General features: G+C 33.8%; 1 protein-coding gene across 5 annotated transcripts in view; it reads right to left on the bottom strand.

Annotated features, from left to right (window-relative positions):
- The window catches only part of LOC138309277 (nipped-B-like protein B), a 126399-nt gene that overhangs the window by 99717 nt on the left and 5686 nt on the right, over window positions 1-20996 (bottom strand). Inside the window, exon 1 of one of the 5 annotated variants that reach the window (XM_069250447.1) lies at window positions 17332-18085. The exons of 1 other annotated variant lie outside the window; for it this stretch is intronic. The gene's annotated coding sequence lies outside the window, so the exon portion shown is untranslated. Of the gene's footprint in view, window positions 1-17331; window positions 18086-20996 lie in introns of those variants that run through there. 3 more of the 5 variants (XM_069250449.1, XM_069250451.1, XM_069250452.1) reach the window with 3 other exon arrangements.

The following is a 20996-nucleotide window of genomic DNA, read 5'->3' as shown; positions in this document are numbered from 1 at the left end:
AAGAATCTCTTGGCTTCAGTCCCTTTGAACTTGTGTTTGGACATACTGTACGTGGTCCTTTGAAAATTTTGAAAGACAAAATTTTGGACGAAGATTCTAAAGTGAATCTCTTAGATTATGTGTGTAACTTTAAGCAAAGGTTGACAAGGGCATGTGAACTGGCAAAAGAAAATTTGGCCGTTACTCAAACCAAAATGAAAACATGGTATGATAAAGATGCCCGTGCAAGACGTTTTGATCCAGGTGACAAAATTTTGGCCCTATTACCAATACCGGGTCAGCCTTTGCAAGCTAGATATTTTGGACCTTATGTTGTTGAGAAAAAGGTCGATGATGTTAACTACATTGTACAAACTCCAGGGAGGCGCAAGAAAACTCAATTATGTCATGTTAATATGCTTAAGGAATATGTAGATAGAGAAGAGAGCAAGACCTCTCAACCTATTGCTACTTTGGCCTCTGTACCATCACAAAGTGAAAGTACAGCTGATATTTGTAAATTAGACTTAGATGGTGGTGTACAAGATGTAGGTTTAGACTGTGGTGTTAAGTTACGGAACTCAGATGTGCTCGTGAACTTGGACAAGAGACTGTGTCATCTATCGGAAAAGGAACGCAATGAACTTAAAGATTGATGGGGAAAATAAAGGCTATTATTTCAAATCACAATTGGTTATTTTTCGTTCCTAAGGACAACCTCTAATTATAATTACTATTAGTATTTTCTGTCATCGTTAAATAGCGGTAGTTTCTGCTCATGCTTAGCTCAGAATAAAGGGAGTGGGACGACTGGTTTGTCTATTATCAGTATAATGTGATCGGGTGGGGTGTGCTTGTTCGACGGTATGATTCAGTGAGATACCACTATAGTATCGACCAAAGGTTCCACTATTACAATTAGACAAACCACGAACACACTGTAGTCTCCTAAAATGCACAAGCAATTACCACAAGCCACCATCTGTATCCACAAGAGAGGTCGTTCTTCAATTACCTTTCAGTGGCTATGAAGGGGGCGTTAAGTATAAAGATGCAACCAACCAATACACAGTGTGATAACATAAATATTTTATTTTTGGAAAAATCATTCTTGCTTGATAATTGATTTGGGAAATTTATTAATGTTTTAGCGTAAAATTCCTGCAACGGAAAGCGCTGAAATATCATATCCACTAGAAAAAATTCGTTCATAGTATCTAGTAAGATGGGCCATGTAACTATCTTCAACAAACGAGATAATATTGTATACCGACATGAATTGGTTTCCACTTTTCCATGTCCGACAAATCTGGATAATAGCTAGAAGCTGTGAGTAATATGAAGAAAACGTGGTTACCAGTGCCCCATTGTTCAAAGGGTGATTAGGCTAATCACATATTAACGACAAATTTCAAATCATGGTAAAATAACTTCTGGTAATAGAAATATTACAGAAATTTATAAATCTAAGAACTCCATTCTTTACTTACTTGCTGATTTTTTAGTGAAATATAATCGCAGGTTTTGCAATAAATGAGAAATGAAAATTTCACAAATCAAGTGATTAAGCGTATCATCCTTTAAACAACGGGACACATGACGTTAAATACGAAAGCGACGAACATATTTTACATGTGCAATTAAAATTGTTGAACTTTTCATGTGACAGTTCTGCTATCAGTGATATGGTTTCTGCTCTCTACGCGTGTATAGTATGATAAAATATTGATGACGTTTTGTCAAAGCATAGTGCTCTCTCAGTCTCGAAATAAAGGCCATAAATCTCTCCCCTCATTATGTGTTGTCCTGCTTACGTACATACCATTGTGATGGCACCCTCACACACGATGATAAAAAATCTACCCTGAATACGGACAAAACAACATGATTTATAGACCGATACTCGGTACGGAATAGATATGTTTATATGGCATATCGATACAACAGGCAGTTTGAAGACACCATCATAGATCATGAACTACTACTGAATATAGTCAAATATGGTGTCTGTCGTCGGATTTAAATGAATGTCCTTTCTGTTTTTTTATCTTTTCATTTCATACAGAGATTTATGATTTTGTTCTGAAATCAATTTGAAGAGACTCTCATCTATCATGAACTACATTTTATTTACTACAGAAAATCATTATCCCCGGGTAGGGGCTATCATAGAATTATGGCAGCGTTTGCTGTCAGATTTAAGCGTTATTTTCTTTATTGTTAATGTAACAATAACTTTCAATTATCATAGTCATATAGACATATGTGATTCTATTTTCATATATAAAACAAATATATAAAGCAAAACTTTCGATATAAATGCATAAACTGTTTTTACCAATTTGATACGAGTAGATCATGTCAGTTTGTAAACAGAGTCAGGGTAGTTTTGTTTTGTCGATTTGAGATTTGGCAACAAGATATATACATTAAATGTCTATATTGTTATTTACCTAAGCTTACAATATGCAAATGTATTGCTAAATGCAGTAAAGTTTGATATATGACATTTTTCAATGTTAAATTGTGACACATGGACTTTATTCTTGCTTAGATGACATTTTACAAAATTAGGTCACTGTGACCTATTTTTACAATAAGTTGTATTTCCCAATAAGTTTTATTTTTTAAATATCAATGCATAATAATTCATGAAAAATCATTCAAAAATATCATTAAATATAAATATTACCCCCAAGAGATTTCGAAATGACCTTTATCATATGTCATATGATCATGTCCAAACCCCCAGCAGTAATGTTTTGGACAAGTTTTCTCTTTGATAACTCTGCTTCGAGATAATCAAATCTATGTTGTGGACATCTTAAGTTTTCTTTTTAATTACTGCCATTTGAGCTTTATTTTTTCAATAATTAGAATATAAAATGTATGACAGCAAAATTTTATCTCTTTGGTGTTTGTCTGCTTTATCTAAGCGTCACAGAATACCCCTAGTTTGCCTTGTCAAATATTTACTTAAAATATTTCGCTGAGTTCATCCGATTAGGTGCATCATTATTTGTTTTCACTAAAAACTAGGTGTAACTTTACTCGCTTAACAAAAATGCGACTGAGTAAATACAATTTTGTGAAGGTATTTGTTTTGCATGGTGTAACATAGAAAGATAATAATCTCTTTTTATGTTAACCGTCAAACTTGGTCGATGTTTATTTGGACAGTTACCGGTTATGAATGCACATAGCAATCATTAAAATTGAAAAGAAAAAGTTTTCCGACAGTAGTGTATTGTGTAACTTTCAAGGCGATTAGAAATTGAATATGTAAATGCACACGTCAACAAAAACTTGTGTACTTAAGGAAGGTTCCTAACTTATAATTATTTGCGAATTCAATTATATTAACTGCATGATCACATAAGTCATATTTTACCTGCGTTTGTAAACATAATAGAAAATAAATTCCAAATTATATTTCACTGCCTTTATTTGGTGTTTGGCAGAATATGTATATAAAATATTTGAACAAAAGTTGTAAATCATTTTAAATAAGACTGTTCATATTTTTTTGTTAATTACTTTAATAATTCATTAAGAGTATAATATGAAATATTTTGAATTCGTGTTATTAAGCTAACAATTCTTTGTACAACATACCTGCCAACGAGAAAAAGCTTATAAACAAAATGTAGTCAAGGTGGACAGCATTCGTTTCGTATATTCGCACTATATAGTACATGCTAAGTTTCGTAGTTATAAGAGTAAATAATTGATTTAAAGGATTAAATTGATAACATGTATAATTGATTAACTTATAAAGTATATTTTAGACACTTTCCTATATAAATGTTGTTAATTTGAAACATATGTGCGTATTCAAATGAACAGAATGTGTTATTTAGAAAACAAATTGTGGCGAAAAAAGTGTTTACTTACGGGGCGCCAAATGGGACACTTGTGATTTTGTACACGAAATCCAATTTTGTGTAGACAAAAATTAATTTTGTTCAACAAAAATGAGTCCAGATTTATAACATATTACAAAAGTAAGTTTTGTTATACAAACAATCTGTCAGTGGACAAGTCTTGACGAAATTCAATTATGTAGACAAATTCAATTTCGTTACACAAAAATGAAATCTGTCGTAACAAAATCACTTTCGTCTTAAAAATAAAACGTTTTTAATAACAACTTCATTTCCGTTATGACAAAAGTTATGACAAAAATAAATTTTTTCAACAAACAAAATCATCATTTAGTGGACAAAAATCATTTTTGTTATGAAATTTTTTTTTTTTTTTTTTTTGTGGAAAGAAGTCTTTTTTGTGGAAAGAAGTCATTTTCGTCTCGACGAAAGTCAATTTCGTCTCGACAGAATTCATTTTCGTCAGTTAAGTATGCAAATGAGTCCATGTTTGACCTTTACTTGTAAGCTGCTAACCTATTGGTTGACAGTTCATTTGCATGTATCCATATTTGGATTCGGTGACAAAATTGACTTTTGTGACACAAAACTCAATTTTTTCCACAAAAATGAATTTAGTCATGGCAGAAATGAATTTTGTGTAGACAAAATTGAATTTTGTGTTCAATTTTTACTTTTGTTTAACAAAACTCAATTTAGTCCACAAAATTGAATTTTGTCATGACAGAAATGAATTTTTTGGAAACAAAAATGAATTTCGTGTGCTAAAGGATAATTTTGTAAGACGAAAATGATTTCGTTATGACAGAATTCAATAAAATTGATTTGGATTACAAAAAGATAAAGTCCCAACCGGCGCCCCGTATTACTTGCCTAGAATACGTAATAGCTGCAATTTTCGTTGTAGATATATTAAAGGGATAATTCAGTCTAAGAGAACGTTAAAATTTATATTATCGGGAAAAATCCAGTTTTTATGAAAATGAGATATGTCGGTTTAACTGTGATATGCCTGAAAAGCCCATGGTTGTGACATGTGTGTAGATGTTCAAGCTCGCTTGCTGCCCGCCATTACACATTATGGTCGAACTTCTTGTATGCCGAACCCTATCCTTTGCTTGTAGAGTAATGCAACTTTTGTCTAGAACTGCTCAAATTGCTCTGAGAGTAGTGTGTTTAACTTATTAGGTGAATTGTCTTGCCTAAAAATCATTTTATCACGTCCTCAGTGGTTATGTAGCTTATTTGTTTAACGTGCGTGACTGTGGCTCGGGTATGGGTACAGCGTCCATATTGTACCTGCTTAATCGTATTGATCAACGATTTGATATTTCAACGATATTAATTAAACTACTAAACAATGACGTGGAATTTGTCAATATTTTATGTTATATGTTTCATAAGAAATGCAGAACAATACATTTATGCCATATTTTGATTCTTGCTTATGTAAAATAATTAGCCTGAGTGAATTGTCCCTTTATTTAGGGATGAAAAACGTTATGTCGTTGTATTATGTTTAAAACTAGTCCGCTAAACCTCCCCATATTATTAAGGTTTTTTTTCTAATATATATTAGGCACAAAAGCCTAATAATAAAGGCAGGTTTAGGGGACTAGTTTAAAACTTCATAATGGAGTGGTATCCAAAGACACAAGCTTATGTCTTATTTTGAAATTCTGAAGTGTCGCCTCTAAATGATATCAGTAAATGACATCAAAACTGATAAGGAAAACTGTTATTCAACGCCTATGGCAGTGTAAACCGATTAATTATATTCACAATCACATAATAATTATGTTTCAATGTCCATACGATGTGGGACATGGTACGTACTTTCATTCATAACATATGAACGCAAAAGATTAATTCGAGTAACGAAGATGCATTTGAGATTTTTTACAGCAAAGAAATGGGAATAGGTAAATGACCTGTCATTTCTTATGATATATCTAGACATTCTGGTATGACCAATGCCCACATTAATAAACATAGATTACATATCTATTTTCCAATAACTTTCTTAAGAAATATATAGCATATCAGCCATTTGCCCTTGATACTAACGACCCTTTGTCGACATACTGAATTGAATGGTTTCTTTTGCAAAGTTGATTTTAACTGACTCCGACGAAAATGTCAAATCAGAGTAAATGGTACGACCTAAAAGTATCTTGATTTCACATACAAATCTTTTCATGCCAATTTAGGGCGAAATTTACTTGAAAATCTTAAAGATGCTCCACCGCCGACAGAGCATAAATGATATTAATTATTTGAACAATAATTGGTGTTTAATCGTGTATATATATGCCTAATTAACACAAAAAAATATTATTAAATAATTTATTTCGCCTTTGGTGCATGCGCAATCAGTGCTTCATTCCATTTAGGATATAGTGTATCGGAAATTTTTCGGGATGCAATTAATTATTTTTCATATTTTTAACTTGAAGCAAAATTAGAAGCTCAAACTTTTCAATGGTGGTAATGGTGTAAAGTAAGTGACTTTTGTAACTGAAGAAAAATACTAAATCGTCTGCTCCTGTTTCGTTTGAGAAAAATACCATTTGTTAGCGGTTGAGCATCTTTAACATTCAGTGATATAGCACTATAAAAAGGGCAACAGTTCCACTATACAAGAAGACACAACACGAACATACCGCAGTCTCCCAGTACACTCACCTCGCAGAACATACACGCAACACACCGCATACATGGGAGGCCGTCCTTACATGACCATAGCTGTTAATAGGACGTTAATAAATCAAACAAACAAACAAACAAACAAACATCGACACATGAAGTTTGTTTTCGTGAGGCCACTACATATTCAGGTCATTTTCATGGAAATACATGTGCACTTCAGGCCCCATGATCATAAAACAGTTAAGTTTTTGCTTAGCCAATAAGAAATGACGTATTTTTGTAACGTCATCTGTGATTGGATAATTCTATACTTAAGACTGTTTTAAACTTAAGACATTTTCATGATCTTGGGGTCAGGTCAAATTGGTATGAAAGCATTTTGCCTGGGTATTAATGGCTATGCCATTCCAGATCGTATCAGGTATGCATATGAAAAGAACCAACGACCATCAGTTAATGTAAATGTGCTGGACGCCGGCACCCTCAAGCGCCGTTACGTAGAAATGCATGAATGGTAATATCATCTCGACTAACTCACCACATCCTAAAGAGAGAATGTGGATACCTGTGCTAAAATATGGGACGATTTCAACTCATGAAAATCGTAGTCCAGATGTAGGGCTTGTATGAAAATGACATAATGTTGGGCACTTAAACCTCATCCCACCACAGCCCATATGTAGGGTTGTACTCCAACTCATTATACATGTAGAGATGGAGCTTATAGATTTTTGAAACTTTCGTCACACACTGCCAAAACGCGAAAGGCTAGTGGTAAAATAATAATCATTTCCTTGCGGTTTAAGTTTGAAGTTAGTTGCGGCGTTTATGTACTTTCTTCAACTCTAGAAATTAAGTGGTCCTATAGAATGTAGTCTTAAAATAAAATATGTTTTTCACAAACTACCATTAATAATTCAACCATTTTACCCATATAATAGGAAAATCCATATCTGAAATGATTTTCAATGAGTCAGACATTGAAATGTGGAGTACATAAAATGTTTATGAGAGCGCTGTCAAGTGATCTTATATAACAACTTGATATTTCATAACAACACCAGGATGATCACTACAGTTATGGTCAACTGTTCAATTGTTTCGTCTGTATAACCCTATATGGTACCTGTATAAATGTTTATGTGTCAGATGGTGAGATAAGGTGTATTCAGTATCACGTCTTGTTAACAACTGTTGCCATCTATAGACGTGCCAGGTTTTAAAGGTGGATAAAAGACTAAATGCTCGGAGAAAAACAACCGACCTACGCTCAGTGCCTACCAACCCTCCCATGTGATATCCGGAATGGCAAACATCTGCGTATTTTTCTTGTCACAATCGGTTTTTTTTATAAAATAAAATTATATTTCTAGCCTTTTTCGACTTTTTCTGTATATAGTGACATATTCGGAATATGCAAACATCTGCGTTTTGGGGCTAAATCGTGACAAAACTGTAGGTAAAGTTACATTTTATGAAATAAAAATAAATTTCTAGTTGATTTTGACTTTCCTGTATTAATATAGCGATATCTGAAACAAACATCTGCGTTTTTCGTGTCAAAATCGGTTTGAAACATTGTGTGGTTACACTTATGATATAAAAATAGATTTCTAGTCGATTTTAACTTTTTCTGAGTTGAACTCCCGACCCCGGGGGTGAAGGGTAACATCGTTGATTAATTAGAAATATAAAAATATGTTTGTTTAAAAAGAAGTTCCGTAGATATTTGCTGCTGTAAAGCTAGGTGGTACTAGACGTTTTTGGTTAGAGGCACGCGTCACGATTTGCCTCCATGTGATTTTCTTCTGCACTTCAAGTACCCATAGAAATGGAAAATGTCATATATATTACATTTCAAACACATACAATAGACTGCAATATGCAATCCACACCCAATATTCAGCAGAGATGAGCTTTCGGAGTTAGTTATTAAATTTTTGTATGCCTGGGAAATCACAATAACACACTATTCAACCAGGGTAATATGCTGACGAACTAACCCAGTTCGAAAAGGTTGTATACATTATATAGACATATGTTTAAAGCACTACATAGATATTAGGTTATCTGTATAAAGGGGGAATCTCCGCGTGTAATTAAAAGTAAACCAGACATTATAGTTGTGCTCAGATGAAGGATAATATAAGGTTATTAAGTCCATACATTTTTATCTGTAGTATTGATAGCTTACTTTCTCATTATCATGAAACGTCCATAAAGCTAACAAAGCATTGAGATAAAATACAAAATCATCAATACACTGAATGAGAAACAGAATTATAGGTACAGTACTCATTGGTATCCTTCACGGCCGTTATATAACCTTTGGAGTATTGAAGATGAGGTACAGTGAGAGTAAAACACAAAATTGGAGATTTTTTATTTTGAGACCGTAAAATAATTGATAAGTATATTCAGGCTTAGGTTCAGGCTTATCGAATATAAAACATACATGTAGTGATTGACATTATTAACAGTCTGCTTTTTTGAATATATTTTTCTGGATAATCTAAATTTTCATCTAATATTTTCATGATTATCATTCATGTTTAGGTTGTAATTTGATGAAAAACGTCAAAACGTCCAAATGGCGTTAAAAAAAACTCGTTAACGTTACGTCAAAATAGGGATGCTGAGGTTGCTTATAGATTTGAAAATATAACTCATTGAGAAAAAATGGTATTGTACATTACCACACGTATTTATCTAACGGTCTAAAACTAAATTGATAAGCGATGGTGTCACTATTTTTTTTCATTTCACCGGTATGCGGTTCACATCATTTTTTCGTTCCTCTATGAAATAAAAAATACAGTAACATCAATGCTTCAATACATTTTGATTGCTCCGTAAAAACTTTATTTATTTTACATCGAATGAGAAACAAGTTATACAACTTGTGTAAATCACTCTCGATGGCCCGGATGTAAGCGCGCGAGGGGTCTTAGTGTGGGAGGAAACCGGAGTGCCCGGAGAAAACCCGCGTGATCGGGCAGGTGACGCCTGACCTTTTCACGTCCGTGCTGGGGATCGAACCCCGATTGCTCCGTACATGAGATACCTGAGAGTATATGTAATCGGAATGTAGTAAGATTATTTAAATTTAAGCGAAAGCGTGAAAGATTCCCTTTATCACATAACTACTACTGCTTTGACTTGTAGTTTGGCCCTATATGACCTTGGCTGTCGATGGTCCGTAACTCAAACAAACAAACAAACAATTATCGCATTACTAATATCAATATAGGCACCTTCAATTCCATTTCTTCACGACAAAGTCGGTGATAAGTCTTTACAAAAGTAAAATATGACAATACCGACAGAACACTGACTTAAGTCAAGTCAGTCTAGTATTGGGTCATGTAGGCGATAAGGCAGTCACTAATCAACGTCAAAATTACCTTTAATTACAAAACTTTGGAATTACAGAAGGATATAACGAGTATTATATGGCAGTATGACATGATTGACGGAGATTTTCGAAAGAGAAATTTACATTGGTGATGATATCTAAATCAGCGCCACGAGCTATTTGATCATACTCTTATAACACTCATAATGATAATATCATCTATAATTAGGTAAATATGAAAACGAATTCAACAATGTAATTTAATATAAATATATGTACTTGACGTTTAAATTAACGGTAAACCATATATAATAACCTGAAATGGTTAGGACCTATTTAGCCGTGGTAAATAAAACTTTTCTCGCTTGGGTGGTATCAAAATGACATATTTAAAATCAGTTTAACTATTCTTTCATTACAAATAATGTATATAGGTTAACCCACGTTTCACCCCATTAACGGAAATGGGAAAGTTAAATAGCTTCTGACGCGAACAGGAGACCATAAACAGGTATATATGGTATATATACATTATATATACATGTATAATATGACGAGAGAAAGCAATAAAAACTTGGTTTTATATGGTTCTGTAGATATACTAATTTCCAAAGGACTGGCGTTTTAATATGGAATATAGACGTACATGTAGATTGCATTGAAATATAAATGTGTGAAATAAAATTAGAAGAGAATTTATGACTACAGAAATAAAAATGCCAGTTTGGTTTTGATAAAATACTAAGGACATTCAAAATAGCTTGTATGATATCCATAGAGATAGAATTAAACATGTTTCTGTCTCTATATGTATATATATATATTGCTTTGAACGATGAATTACGCGTACGATACAGCTTCCTTCAAGCATATGACATCCGACATGCATCAGATGTTTGTATATAGCCAAAGCCTATCACAATACGTATCGTTGGCGTTGGCAGGCGTAGTAAAATGTTTGAAGAACTTATTAAAGTATTTGTAAGCCATCACGTGTTTGGTATCTCCTTCAATCCCTTTCAATTGTAAACATATAATTCTACAGCAACTCATGTTTGCTTCTAATCATATATACATTATTGATCTGTCCACTTTTATTCTTGAATATTTTATTGATTTTTTTTAAATTTTAATAATGATTGTAATTAAAGGTAATTTTTATCAAATTGACAAAACAATTGCAAATGATATATCAATTCAATAATGATATAATTACGTTTTGAAAAGGGGGATTTTAAGTTAACAAGGCTTTGTGGATTCATTTGTTTACTAAATGTTGACATCACCCACTATCCTTTTAACTAAAGTGGAAAACAAACATATCTGGAAAAACGTGTTTATTAACATTCAAAACCGCCAAAAGAAAATTCCGGAAATATAAAATGATCGAATTTCAATGTCTATATAATCATATAGACTCATACTTAAAACTGATAAATAATTGTCAAGATGATCTCCCTTAAATCGATCGTTATCATCAAATTAAAGCAAAACTTGAAAAAGATGAATTCATTACCACCAGTATTCAAGCGACAGTACAACACACCAATAAATCAAACATTTGGATTTGAATATTTACTATTTACTTAAGCTTTTTATGTAAAATATCAAAAGCAGCTCGTAGATCAAATATTTAAAGCAAAGTGTTTGAGGAGTATTTTGGCCCTAACTATTACATGTAATTTCTACTTTCGTTTTAAAATGCGACGAAAACATCTTTCAAATACTTTACTTATGAACTCTTTACTTTTGCATAAATCGAATTATAATGACCGTACAGGGTTTCGTTGTACTGAAAGACCTTGAAAATATCAAATAATTTTATATAACCCCATTTTCGCCAAGTGAAATGTTCTGAAAATACACATTTGAAAGAAAAAAAGGGTCCTCCTGCACAATTTTTGTACTTCATTTTAGAAATTTTCCGCTGCGCGTATCCTAAAACGTTCAAGCACGTAATGTTCAAATCTTCAATAATGAAAGTTCAATACACACGAACTAGACCAAAAATGTTCATCAAGGGATTATATTATTACAAAAAAAAGCTTCTTTAAAAAATAATTTGTTTATATGTCTTAGCAAGACAATCAATTCATTATTATATTGAGTTACACAACAATGTGCCGATGGTGTGAATCCGGTATGTTCAGATCGAGCTGGGTTGCATAATGGTATGACGACATTCACAATTATCATTTTTAAATACGAGTAACTCTAAATCGAAAAATTTCCGTGTTAAGAACGCTTTAAAATCATCAAAATAAATTGTAAAACTCATTTCAGCCATTATTAATCGTAATTTTTCCCGAGTGGAGATCCCAAAACACTCAAAAACACTCAAAACACTAAAATCTCGCGCCTTCGGCGCTCTCAAAACTATCAAAATACATCGTAAAATCTCATCTCAGTCATTCTAAATCGTAATATTTTTCCAGGGGATACCCCGGACCCCCCACAAACTCGCACGCTAATTTGCTTTCTCATGAATTTCCTGTTAGCGATGCCACTGTCTATAGATGTGAACAAGGATTATATGAAATGATATGTGAAAAAAAGTATATCAATTATCTCCTGTGGGTGCGGAACGCGCGAGGGTGGGGTTGCAACAATATATTGAGGACCTTTGCCCACCTTTGCCCAAACCCCCCCCCCCCTCTCATCCACCCATTATGTTTCATGTAGCTCTGTGGTGATAAAAAGCTTACCAAGACCCCGTCCAGCTCCCTGCAAAGTATGATATGCAAATATAAGTAGATATAACTTGTATTCACTTGTCGTACAAAGTTTTAACCTGGGAAAAGTTTTAAATCGTAACGCTTTACGACATCGATAAGATATTCTCTATTTACGCTTTATTGTCGATTTACATAAAAATGAAATAAAAGATAAAATCTGACATAAAGGGTTCACAATACACTTTGTCTTATCTTGAAGCCTCCAAGCAGAAGTAATTTTTTTTTGCGAATCATGTACCCTAGAGGGTTCGAACATCCAAGAAATGAAACCGTATGTAATATTCTAATAGTTATAATAGTCTAACAGTTTCCAAACTAACATTTCAGGAAGAATATTACAAAAGTATAGCTGAGCGTTTTTAATGTTTATGCATTTCCGCAAATATCTTTTCTTGTTAATGTTTCAAACTTTGAATCATTGCAGTAAGCTATCTACACTGAATGTGAGATAAAGGAACTGTGTGTATGCAAGGTATTTCTGTTATAATGTAAATAAAGAAACCTAATCTACTATTCCTATAAGACTTACTTTAAAGGACGAGCGATTCTTTTCAAGGCGACAAAATGAATACAGTGCATACAATATCAATGTCATTTTAAATTACTCTTCACAATATTGATCGCGAATATTGAATATTCAAAGCTTCAATCATAAGAACACTTCATTACACATTTATGTCATGAAAAGACTTAAATTACCATGGGTAATTATCTATTTGCGAAAACTAGAAGACATTTGATAGCAGATCTCCACGTCTATTTATCAATAAAACTTTGAAATGTCACAACTATTTCATCAACAACTGATTCTGGGACGTTAAGCAATTCTATGAATGCGAAAAAATTCTAAACGACGAAGCATATTTATTGTTATTTTATGTTTGAAGTAAAATGATTCAGTTTTGATGATAAAACAATTTAGTGTTCTTTTATACCATCGATATCTTGGTTGGGATCAGATTTATCAATTTAGGTTTACTCAATGACATAGTTATTGGAATATCTGGCTCTTTACGATCAATTGCTCTGACGCATTTGTCCGTCAATAAGGTCAGTGTGTTCAATTCGCCTATAGCTTTTGTTCACAGCCTCACTAACGCTTTTTTCATTACTGCACAAGTGTTAAAACTCATATATATATATGAGTAACCCATGTGATTTTTAGTCCAAAACCATTGTTTTTACCGAAAGAAAGATATAGGATTATTTGTTAATTAAGCTTTGCCAATATTGAAAAGCTCTCTTTGTTTGATTAGGATTGATGGAAATGTGAACAGGCGAAAAGATATTTCCACATTTTCAATATATATATATATAATGCTATCGAAGACAATATCGCACATGTGATAATAGCCGAGTACTGTACGCCAGTTTCGCATGTGATTGACTTTCGCAATCCAAATCACAAAGTTCTCAAAGTATATTGATATCTGGATCATTTACATTGATACGATGATTTTTTAGCGGGACACCGGGATTGTACAGTAGATGGTATCAAGACTGATACATTCAGATAAGGTATGGATTCATTAATGATGCAAAACAGCAAAAGCGGATTAGATATACTTTAACCTTGTATATTTGACCTTGATCTACCTAAATGATCCGTGAATGTATTAGTATTTTAGATTATCGCTTCCATCATATCTATCTATCGTTAAATCTGTCTACCCAACATATCTTTAATTTTTTTACGAAGACAAGATTTTAATCACTTTTGCTTAAAAAGAAATATGATATGTACGAGACATCCTTTTCAGTGGTATATGTAATGAAATTTGTCATATCGATGTTATTTAGTTACAAAGAATCAGTGATATAGATTCCTATCCACACCTTTCCTTTATCTATTGTATCATCATCGGGAGATATTAGATATATTTTACACAAACACAAAGATATACATTTCCCATACCTTCATACGTTTTACCTCACATAAATTATACTCTGAGCTCTAGGCAAGACTTACAGTAGATTATTGTACTCTGAACACTCAATCAAAATGTCTTTATTTCTAAAGTTTATACATTTTTAATATCCTTTAAAGCTAGAATTGAGTATATTTAACAAACTCTTGTAGCATGCTTCATTCTGTTCGGCTAGTCATATTTCAGTCGTAACTTGAGAGAAAAGAAGAATAAAGAGTCATTTTACAAGGACGAAACCAACATTCGAAATTTAATTCGGAGCTAAAGATTATAGCTAGAGTATCAATGACACACAAGGAGAAACCTTCATTATCAAACACAAAATAGTTTTCAGGGAGCCGAGTATGTCTAAGCAATGAACATTGATCATTGGATATTGGGGTGGCTATAACGTCAGTTATCGTAACCTCTGATTTATCGAGGATGTCTCGATCCTGGCCATCCATCGGAATTTCCGACAAAAAACAGATCTCGAAAACATTAAGTTGGTTAGCAGATATTTCCATCGCTTTAAATGTATGGCATATGGAAAAGTTTTCCTTTTTATGGAAATGCCTATTCATAACGTTATCGGGTTATCGCGGTGTGGCAGGTAATGTGACCTATCGTTTCTTTTATCCGGAGTCATCTTTCCTTGTAACACCATACCATTGTTGGGAGCTCGTAATCGTGGATGATTCCCGTCATTAACAGTGGGTGTAGAATTATAAGTAAAAGATATAATGATTGCGTCTGGGTCACTCAGGGCCCTTACAGCGTCATAATTGACATTTCCACCATTGGTGTAAAGAGCGTCTATATTATTAAGCGGTTTCAATGGGTAAATAGTGGTTTTGTATTGAGGTAGTATTTTTAAATCCACGATTTGTCATTTACTCAATCAATGGACGTGATTAAGTAGGGTTTTAATCATTGAAGTAATTCTTATGTCATCATCTCAACGCGGGGAGACATACTGTGTACATAATTTGAAGTTGTGATTCATCAACTTTTTATAAAAAGATTTCAACCAAGAGAATCGCTTTATGTTCAAAACTATCACTGTACATGTACTCTGAAAGTTGTCACACATTTCGCCCACTTGACATAATGTCAGCATAAAAAAATAACAAGCAACGCACGATCTCACACTTAGAAAAAAAAATGAAGTGTCAGATTTTGTTTAGGAGTTAAATCTCACTCCTTTTTAGATATCATCAATTTTCATTTTAAAGTTTATTTATTTATGCTCTGAATAAGGATTATGTCATTTATCGTTTTTTTATCAATATGTATAACAATTTATTAACCATGACAAAGCGCGCCATTTATATGCTTCATTCGCATGAAAAGGTGGTACATTCATTTTAAATGAATACCCAGGTGAAATATGTGACAGGCAATTTACAGAAAGTAATAATGATAACATTGTGGTCAGTTATTGCAGAGAAGATGCCATACTTTGGGATTTATTAAGTGTAAACTTATTTAAACAATTAAAGTTTGAGAAATACAAAGAGATTAGTTATATGATTTTTATGTGGGAGAAAAATTATATTCTCTAAGAATTGTCACTGCTCTGTCAATAATATATATAACAAATACATATAATTGATTTTGTTTTCATCATTCTTTCCGTTATCTTAGGTTTTTTGATGTCACTGAAATTTAGGTCATCTCGAATATAGCAAATAAAGACAACTGTAACGTATATACAACGTAGATGCATAATAGAACCAGGCGTTTAAAAGAGTAGAGCGTCTTCTCTTTCATTAACGACAGTCTAGATCACAACCCTTGTCGGATAGGTCTAGCGGTCTAACTTTTCTATAATTATGAATAGGGACTCTGAAAGACAGGATAAAAAATCGAAAAAACCCTTTCGTATAGTAGTTGGTATCAAGACTGATAAAACGATAAAACTTTTTTAGAACAAGCCCTTCTCTAATAAATTCTTACAATGTATATTTAGATTGTAACAGAAGAGTAATCGCATTAATGTTTTTTTTAATTTTCTATTTAAAGTTATATGCACAGTGATTGGGCGAAAATTTTGTCATGTTATTTTTCTTCATTAATCTATTGAAAGCCATAAAGTTTGATGAATCATTTAAATGGCTTCAGATGCCTTATACACGTTAGTTACAACACAGACATTATGTACTGTAAAATTGTTGTTTTTATGACTCGTGTATGTTTAGATTGAAACTTTCCTGTAGAAATCACTTTTCAATTACGAATAACACTGTAAAAATGATAAATGAAATTGTAGACCACAATTCGGCTTCTTGGGCTGACCGTATCAAGTATTCAATTCGCCGAACTATAGATGTACATGTAATGATTTTTTTGGCAGTACTGCTAAAATCATTTTCTGCTCTTATTTGTATTTTTAAATTAAAACCAATGCATTGAAAGTACTGTAATTTTTCAAAATGTTAGTAACGTTTGGTGATGAATAACATATTAAAAGCTTATCTTGATTCTTGGGTATAAAAAATACGGCACATATAACTTTAATCATACAGATATCTTCAGCCATCGGATCACACAATGACTTATTAAAACATGATATATATTTATATATATATATCTAATATATATATATAATTAACCTTATATTCCAATCACTTCACATACACTTTTCTTTTACAAAATGATATCATGCTTCAAATGAATAGACATACTAAAACTGTATTCCGGTTAAAATCGTGACCCATAACCTTTCCACAAATTACTTTCTGAATAGTTTATGTTCGAATCTATTCCTAACATTAAAGTGTGAGTTTCCCTCCCATCACTAAATGGCGAGTTTTACTTACCTTGCTTAGGGTGGTACATGTATGTGTATTCCGTCCAACAAATGTCCAATTATATCACATCTTCTTAAGAATCGCCTTACATTTAACACCAGACTTCGCTATCGTCAAACGGTTATAGCACTGTGTATTTAAACGCCTCCACTACACATCCATTCAGTGTATTTATATATCAAATAACACTTTCACCACAGTCTACACAAAATTTACAGCCAGCGATATAAATCTCAAGGCTTCTAGTTAAAAATTAATAAAATTGCGTCTTTGTTTGAACAAATGTTATAGTATGTGAGTCTCACTGAGTCATTATTCCACAATCATATAGTAGGGGGTATTTAAATCAACAGTTTACGATCGGTATTGTTTAAACAAACGCTGTGGTCCATTGTCGCATGTTACACTTCCATGAACGGCGATGTTGTAAACTATACGAGTATACACCATACCAAACTGCACAGGAAATTTAACAAATCCGGGAAGGTAGGACCATGTAAATTCAGAAATGCCCTGTTTGACCTACGTTTTACACAGAAATGTATACTATTCATTTTTTAAAATTTCGTCAAAGTCCATTATGCCAACGAACCTATAAGTATATTGATTTTTGATATAAAATATATTACATATGGCAACACTTTTCATCAGGGCTATTTCTTTGCAAAATAAAAAAAAATACATTTGTTAGCAATGACCATTGCGGATCGCCAGACGGTATTTAGCTCCCCACACGCATGTGAACGCAGTCAATCAAAGCAAACTCCAAAGTCACGTGTGGAACTTAGATGTTTTGATTGATAACTGGTACAAGGTATATTTATATGTATTTCATAAAAAATATTTGGCCTGCACTACATATGTATGTATACCCTAAACCAGACATTGGTCTTGTCTTACAGTAGATTTTTATGGTGTCACTTACGTCTGCTAAAACAATTACAAATGAAATCAAACTTACTTGTAACCAAATACAAAAAAAATCCGGAGTAGTAGAAACAGGATGAATGATACTTTTATAAGCGATTTATTTTTTGCTCATTTGATGATTTTATTACACAAATACATGTTGCTTTGTTGGTATCATTCCAATCTCCGTCTAAGTGCATTGTATGTAACAGAGAGTGTGCTATTCGGAGTCTTTGTCAGTATGCATCAATATGTAACAGAGGGTGTGCTATTCGGAGTCTTTGTCAGTATACGTCAATATGTAACAGAGGGTGTGCTATTCGGAGTCTTTGTCAGTATACGTCAATATGTAACAGAGGGTGTGCTATTCGGAGTCTTTGTCAGTTAACGACAATATGTAACAGAGAGTGTGCTATTCGGAGTCTTTGTCAGTATGCATCAATATGTAACAGAGGGTGTGCTATTCGGAGTCTTTGTCAGTTAACGTCAATATGTAACAGAGGGTGTGCTATTCGGAGTCTTTGTCAGTATACGTCAATATGTAACAGAGGGTGTGCTATTCGGAGTCTTTGTCAGTATGCGACAATATGTAACAGAGGGTGTGCTATTCGGAGTCTTTGTCAGTATACGACAATATGTAACAGAGGGTGTGCTATTCGGAGTCTTTGTCAGTATGCGTCAATATGTAACAGAGGGTGTGCTATTCGGAGTCTTTGTCAGTTAACGTCAATATGTAACAGAGGGTGTGCTATTCGGAGTCTTTGTCAGTATACGTCAATATGTAACAGAGGGTGTGCTATTCGGAGTCTTTGTCAGTATACGTCAATATGTAACAGAGGGTGTGCCATTCGGAGTCTTTGTCAGTATGCGTCAATATGTAACAGAGGGTGTGCTATTCGTAGTCTTTGTCAGTATGCGTCAATATGTAACAGAGGGTGTGCTATTCGTAGTCTTTGTCAGTATGCGTCAATAAGTAACAGAGGGTGTGCTATTCGGAGTCTTTGTCAGATAACGACAATATGTAACAGAGAGTGTGCTATTCGGAGTCTTTGTCAGTATGCATCAATATGTAACAGAGGGTGTGCTATTCGGAGTCTTTGTCAGTTAACGTCAATATGTAACAGAGGGTGTGCTATTCGGAGTCTTTGTCAGTTAACGTCAATATGTAACAGAGGGTGTGCTATTCGGAGTCTTTGTCAGTATACGTCAATATGTAACAGAGGGTGTGCTATTCGGAGTCTTTGTCAGTATACGTCAATATGTAACAGAGGGTGTGCTATTCGGAGTCTTTGTCAGTTAACGTCAATATGTAACAGAGGGTGTGCTATTCGGAGTCTTTGTCAGTATGCGTCAATATGTAACAGAGGGTGTGCTATTCGGAGTCTTTGTCAGTTAACGTCAATATGTAACAGAGGGTGTGCTATTCGGAGTCTTTGTCAGTATGCGTCAATATGTAACAGAGGGTGTGCTATTCGGAGTCTTTGTCAGTATACGTCAATATGTAACAGAGGGTGTGCTATTCGGAGTCTTTGTCAGTTAACGTCAATATGTAACAGAGGGTGTGCTATTCGGAGTCTTTGTCAGTATACGTCAATATGTAACAGAGGGTGTGCTATTCGGAGTCTTTGTCAGTATACATCAATATGTAACAGAGGGTGTGCTATTCGGAGTCTTTATCAGTATGCATCAATATGTAACAGAGGGTGTGCTATTCGGAGTCTTTGTCAGTATGCGTCAATATGTTGGACTAACCAACAGTAAATCGAGCATTGACCACGTCATTTTGGTATCTTGAAATCGATCTGTCGATTTGTTTGTTAGATTAATTAACGTCCTATTAACAGTTATGGTCATGTAAGGACGGCCTCCCATGTATGCGGTGCTTGCATGTATGTTGTGCGAGGTGCGTGTTTTGGGAGACTGCGGTATATTCATGTTGTGTCTTCTTGTATAGTGAAACTGTTGCCCTTTTTATAGTGCTATATCACTGAAGCATGCCGCCGAAGACACCAAGCAACACACCTCACCCGGTCACATTATACTGACAACGGGCGAACCAGTCGTCCCACTCCCTGAATGCTGAGCGCTAAGCAGTAGCAGAAACTACCACTTTTATAGACTTTGGTGTGTCTCGGCCAGGGGACAGAACCCAGAGCCTTCCTCACTGGGGCGAACGCTCAACTCAAGGAAAAAGTGAGGCGGTGCCAAGGGAGGCATTAGGAAAGACAAAGTCAGTCAGGAAGAAGAGAAAAGATAAGATCCTAAATTTAGTCGCCTTTTACGATCATGCAATAGGGGCAGCAGGTACAATTCTAACGCCCTACCTGCAGGGCCGACGTATTAGACACCTATAAAGGAACGCATAAAAGAGGTTAATATTTCATGGTTTAGTTAGAGTGATTCTTACTTCGAATGCAAAAAGCTAACTTTAAATCTGTGAATCATTGACAAAACTTAATTTCACCACTTACAAAGGTAAGAATTTTAGGTCTTAGTTTCATGACAGATTTTTGACGTCACGCCCTCCATTCGTGGTTATTATGAGCTAAAGTGTTATGAAGTTGAATTGATTTAAAAATTACAAGCGTAATTGAAGTTCTAGTGACTGAAATGTAAAAAAAATATGTGAATGAACTATGCATAATAACAAGTAATTGAAATGCATGTTAGTTGCCAAAAGGTTACTTTCCCAGGCGAAAACAATGGAAACTTATTAAAATACATACGTAATATTCCATAGATGTCATCGACTCTCCATTACATAA

This window comes from Argopecten irradians, chromosome 15, assembly GCF_041381155.1.
Source record: "Argopecten irradians isolate NY chromosome 15, Ai_NY, whole genome shotgun sequence".
Lineage (NCBI taxonomy): Eukaryota > Metazoa > Mollusca > Bivalvia > Pectinida > Pectinidae > Argopecten > Argopecten irradians.
The sequence above is the reverse complement of the archived record's forward strand: the minus strand, read 5'-3'. Positions and strand labels throughout refer to the sequence as shown.